This window comes from Eretmochelys imbricata, chromosome 9 (assembly GCF_965152235.1).
Source record: "Eretmochelys imbricata isolate rEreImb1 chromosome 9, rEreImb1.hap1, whole genome shotgun sequence".
Taxonomy (NCBI): Eukaryota; Metazoa; Chordata; order Testudines; family Cheloniidae; genus Eretmochelys; species Eretmochelys imbricata.
In genome coordinates, this window is record NC_135580.1 from 47,002,884 (window position 1) to 47,008,883 (window position 6,000).

At 45.7% G+C, this 6,000-nt stretch overlaps 1 protein-coding gene across 4 annotated transcripts in view; it reads right to left on the reverse strand.

Annotated features, from left to right (window-relative positions):
• UGGT1 (UDP-glucose glycoprotein glucosyltransferase 1) overlaps positions 1 to 4,269 on the reverse strand; it is a 92,360-nt gene extending 88,091 nt beyond the window's left edge. For 2 of the 4 annotated variants that reach the window (XM_077825725.1, XM_077825722.1), the window contains exon 1: positions 4,175 to 4,257. The gene's annotated coding sequence lies outside the window, so the exon portion shown is untranslated. Of the gene's footprint in view, positions 1 to 4,162 lie in introns of all 4 variants that reach the window. The other 2 variants (XM_077825723.1, XM_077825724.1) reach the window with 2 other exon arrangements.
• Positions 4,270 to 6,000: the final 1,731 nt, after the last annotated feature.

Consider the following 6,000-nt stretch of genomic DNA (forward strand, 5'->3'; position numbering starts at 1 on the left):
CTACACCCATTTCATAACTGTAGAGATTTATTGCTAGTGTCCTGACCAAAGTCAGATTCTAGGGTGATGGGAGCCAGATAAGATTACATAGAAGGCCCAGTTAGATTCAGTGGGTCCCTTCACTCAGGGATACTCTTTCCAAGGAGTCAAGGGCCCTCAATTCTCTCTGGAGGCTGACTTAAGGATGAGGGCCCTACAGACAAATAAACTGGGGACCCTAATGGAAGGCAATGCTATAGTTTACAAGACACGTGCCATGGAAATGATGCCATTATATCCTCTCTTCTGCCCCATCCATTCACCATGTTGCAGCTAATGTTAACTTTCCCATGATGACTGAGCCTCACCCCAAGTCTCAAATTCTTCCATTAGCTTTCTGTCTCATTCCTCCAAAGTTCAAACTCCTTAGCCTCATTTACTAAATGCTACATGGGGCCACCCCCACTCTGCTTACATCATGGCTCTCACTCCTCTCCTCCTTTTGCAAAATTTAATTTTGGTTTAATTAAAATGTATCCACCCATAACTCTGGGCACATTACACTCCACCCACCTCTTAGAATGTCATTTCTGCATCTTTTTCATGCTGCTGCCTGCCAGTAACAGCTTTCCTTTTCCACTATGCCAAACCAGCTCACTCTGATCCTTTAAAGTCACTTTTTTCCAGCTAACATTCCACCAGTAACAACCCTCCCTCTGCTCTTACTTCATTATGTGATCCTTGACTTTGATTAAGTTAAAAGAAATAAACCCTTAGAATAAATGTGTCCTCCACAACTGCATAATCACGGTATATGTTTGCCCTTGGGAAGTAGCCGAGTTGGCAGCATGTGAGATTGCTGCAGCACTTCACTTTGGGCTTTCTCTTCCCACACTGTAAACAGTCAACATTGTTGTCTAACCCCCTACTTCCATGGACTTTAACAGAAGCTCACATGATGGGCCCTTCCTATCCCAAACTATTGCATATCGTTGCAGTGTACGGTTAAACAAATCTCATTCCAGTGATGACTCTGTGGAAACAAAACTTAAAATCTCACTCAGGTCAACTCCTCCTTCCAAAGTCAATTTTAGTTCTGTGGAGTTTATTGTGGGGGAATCTTTTGAGTAGAACCTTGTCTTTTAAGGTTTCATCTACTGCACATGTACAATTAAAGATCTCATGCCATTTGTTTTTTGGTCAGGTAAAGGCATGCCCTCATGTTCTTGAAATAAACCTTCCTATCCTTCATAAAGATGGGGCAGATCTCTTATTATAGTTTTGATATGTAACAGAAAAATGAACTCTGTCCTGTCTAGTGAGTATGCTGGCACAGCAGCAGACAATCTGTCATGGACAAAACCACCCCTGCTGTGGAGATGCCGTACATGGTTGTTAATAATAATAAGACAATGCATGAACTATTCTGGTCAATGGTGGACAGCAGAACTCCTAGGAAACCAACCAACCTGGTCAGAAACATGGGGGCTGGCCTGAGAATGATGAAGGGGTTGAGCACCCTGAATATGGTAATAGCATGAATGACAGACACACAGAACTTGCCATGGTCTCTGTGAGACAACTGAAAGGAGAATAGGCTGACCTCAGACACTATAAAGTAGGTGTTTGTTTCATTTTAAAATAGTCTTACTTTGTTTTTAATAAAGCTGCTGAACTGTACTGGAAATGCAATTTCCTCCTTAGAGAAAGAAGCAAGCAGATGACAAGACCCTTGGGTATGGGGTAAGTTACAGAGGTCTGTGAACCTTTACACTATACTCTGGAATCTGTCTAGAAATCAGACACTCACAGGATTACACTCCAGGGAAAGGCCCCACCCTTGGGCAGCAACTCAAAGACCAAAAGAAGGGACACATATTTATTTAGAATTAATAACTAATAAGAGACCTATTCAAGGCTCTGGGAACTCTAAAACATTGACAATACAAATTAAGTCCCTGCAGCATTTAAATCAATTCAGCAAGAGCTCAACCTGCCCCTTCGAAAATCTCCTTTCTACGTGTTCACATAGGAAGCACAACCTCAATCTTCTCCAAAAACACATCAAACAGCTGTCTTGTGCAGCATGGCCCGAAGGTCTCCAAATTCCAACTATTTTAGACCAAGGATCATTGATGTTATACATCTATATAGGACCCAGTTTGGGAAACATTTATTAATGTGAATAAGCACATTGGTAAAATGGGCTGTTATTTGTAGCCTGTTTTAGAATCTGTGGGAATGAAAAGCAATATATACAGGTCAAATATGAACTGTGTCTGAAGCAGAACCTGGCACAAGAGAGTTTGCCCCTGTGAAGTCCATGTTCTTAAGCATGGATCTGGCAGGATGTCAGCAGGTGAACAGATTCCTCTCAAATCCCTCATTCTGGAGCTCAGATAGAACACATTGGGGTGATAACAGATATGCCATACGTGTTATGACCTACTCCTAAACACTCTGCAAGAATAGCAAAGGCTGGGAGATAGCGCCAAGAGGCATCCTATAAAAAGGAACCAGGAGAAATTGACAGACACTGACACATAACAAAAGTTGCAAAATAAGGGTATCCACATACAGGTGTGTCACAATCACTAATAAATACTGTTTAATTAGATATCATGTATTTGGTACTGTATACTTTCTCTATAACTTGTAGCTAAATTACATGTATCCTGAGGCACAGCTGATGTGAATAACAGGCTAGGAACCATCAGACTCCCTCATAACTGCTACTAAGCCTTCACAGTTAAGTCAGGACAAACCCAGGTTTCTTTTCTGCATTGGACATCCACCATCACAGCCCCTCATTAAGTCCAGTAGAAATGGAGATCTGGATATTCACTTCAGTGACTGTATTTGTGTATGTTCCAAAGGCACTGGTGAGACCACAAACCTAATAAATAAGGTGTCTGAATAGAACCACTACTTTGAAAACAAATTATTTGCTTTAACAGGATGGAGATCCCTTCTAAACAAACAACCTAGCTCTTTTGAGTTCTAGACCCTAAAGAACTTTACAAAAATAAGTATAATATCTCCATTTTATAGATATTGAAACCGAGGTTAAGTACTTGTGCAAAGTCACACTATGAGCCACAGACAGTGTTGGAATTTGGGCCCAGATGTTCCGACTCCTAGTCTAGTATCCAAATTTGTTTCCACATAGTGCATTTTAAAATCAAATATAAATGAACCTGTAAATCGTATTTCTTCATTAATAATAAAGGGGGAGATTTTCAGACAGAAAGAGGAGGGAGATGCCTAACTCCAATTGACTTTCAGTTGGAGTTAGATTGCTCAATTCCCCAGTGTGCCTTTGAAAATCTCCCCCAAATGATTTTTATTCCAGATGTGTGAATAAAAAACAGGACAGCATTAGCATGGTTTGGAAACTAATATATTTCCACTGAAGCTAAAAGCCTGTGACCACATTAACACAATGTACAAGACTGTACAAGACTCTCAATACAGGAAACCATGCTCTTTAGTCCATGTATAACAGGAGTATCAAGGACTGTTGTGGTGCAGAGTTGCTCCATCCCAGAATGTGTTTTCTACACTATTGGTAATTTGTTCAAACAGAAATGAACTGCGATGCAATGCATGACTCACTGTAACCCCCTGAGTTCCAAGCCACGCTAATATCAGGTAGCACTTTACATCCTGAATGTGCAAACAGACACGGCTTGCACAGGTAACGCTCTCCCATTACAGCACAGTCCTTGTTCCAGACTCTGTGCTGGCCAGCCCCACGGATGCCAAGCTGAACAACGGCAAGCACAGCAGATGGCAAGTGACAGAGAAGATGGTCAGCGGGAACCCGCGAGGTGTGAACCAGGGCGAAGCCCAGCCCCAAAACTCCGTCCATGCAGAAGGGCTGCAGGGACACACGAGCTGTGACCTGCCAAACATCACGCTGCGCCAGAGACCTGCCCGGCCACAGACACTGCCTGGGGTCTGCCTCCCCGCGACAAAACTGGATCCCCTCTCCACCCCGCACGGAAACGGCAGGCTCCCCCTGTTCCTCACCCCAGCCCCCACAGAGAAGGAGCTGCCCCATACGGGCAGGGACAGCCTAGCCCAGCCCCCGCGTGAGGGACACGGACCGGCCGGCTCTGTTGGCGCCGAGGGGCCGCTCGACCCAGCGCGTGACCCGCACTCCAAAGGAGGGAGCACGCACTGCCTAAGGCACCTGCTGTGCGAACGTCCCGAGGCCACGAGCTCCTGCGGTTATTGCACCTGTGAGCAGCCGCCACGCTCCCTTCCGGCTCCAGCCGCCTCTGCTCCTCCGGGTAGGTTCCTTCCGGGCAGCCTGCTTCCGCTTCCGCCCTGAGGCCGGACACATGGAGGACCGACTCCCATAGAGAGGAAGCAAGCAGCGACAGGAAGTGGCTAGAGCGTCGCCCGACACCCGTCTTGCATGTGGCGCAGGGGTGGCGGTTGTTTTATGGTGGGTATTTTACCGCTGGTCCTCCCAGCCTGACCGCCAGCGACGGCACGGGAGTCCAGACCATGAGGGAGGGAAGGAGCCTAGGAATGTTCAGGAAAACTGCTCCCTTGGGGAGAGACACGTTACACTCTGCGTGGAAATGCCTCCACCTCCCCCCCATATAAGTCAGCTCAGCGTGTGGCCAGCCGCAGCCCCTCAGTTCTGCTGCCCTCTGATCTGCACTGTGGACCTGTCTAGTTTGGGTGCCCAGTTTTAGACCCCTACAGTACAGCACAGCCTGCTTTGCTGAGGTGTGCCCCCCACAACTGCATGAAGTATGGGAGCCCCGGTTGCTTAGCATTTCTGTATATCAGGCAATAGGTGTATAAAGATGGGCACTGAAGTTAATACTTTCTGAAAGGTTTCAGAGTAACAGCCGTGTTAGTCTGTATTCGCAAAAAGAAAAGGAGTACTTGTGGTACCTTAGAGACTAACTTTCTGAAAGTTTGCTCTTAGGTGGGAATTGACACCCACATAACTGCGAAGCCTCAGAGCTCGGGGGGCGGGCTAACGGCAGCAGGCTGTTTGAGATTATAGAGCTCTTAAGATCTGTGTTACTATATATTCCTATAAACTACCTGTTGCAGGTAATGGAAAAAAATTAGCTTATTGGTATCTGGAGTGGAGGATGTTTTGCACCAAGCCAAGGAAATCAGAACTGCACCTTTAAAAATCAAATACAAATGAACTGTGCAACTCCTGTATATCCTATTTATTCATTAATAATAAATGGGGAGATTTTCAGACAAAGAGGAGGGAGATGCTAGATCCCAGAAATTGAAGAGCCTTTTAGTGTTTTTCAAATGCATTAATAGAAACATGAGGCTAGAGGGGATATTATGCAGGCCCAGATGGAAGTGAGCAGGACTGTATGCAGGTAAAAGCCAATACCAGCAAGGCTAAACAGCCACCCAAGCAGACTTTGTAACTGCACAAGCTAAAGCCGAACTTGCCCACACTAAGATCAAATACATCAGAGTAACAGAAGAACTGAATAGCAACCGCACAGGATATACTGGGTCCCGCTGCCTATGTTACTGCCCAGGCTGCTATTGCTGAGGACTCAGTAGCTGTCCAGCAAACAGTGGTCAAGGACTCAAAATCCACCCAGCCTGATAGAGGCTCAGCAGTTTAGGGAAAAAATCCAAACCCAACAATCAACATCCTCAGTGGCACCACAGAATTGGTGGTAGAAGTGCCTATGTTATCACTAAAATATATTCTAAGTAACCGCCACACTGCAGGGCCCCAGAGACAATGCTGCCAACCTTCCCACCACTGGAGCAACCACCTCTGCCCCTCAGAACCCCTGCCTGGTTCCCATCCCAATCTCTGAGAAAAACAAACCATTTAAGCCTCTTCAAAGTGCCCCCCAACCTTCCAGACACTACTGACCACTACTCCCAAATTACGGGGCTGAGACTTAGGAGACCTTGGTTCTATTTCTAGCTCTACCCCTAGCCTGAGTGACCTTGGGCAAGTCACTTCATCTCTGTACCTCAATTTCCTCATCTGTAAAATGGGCATAA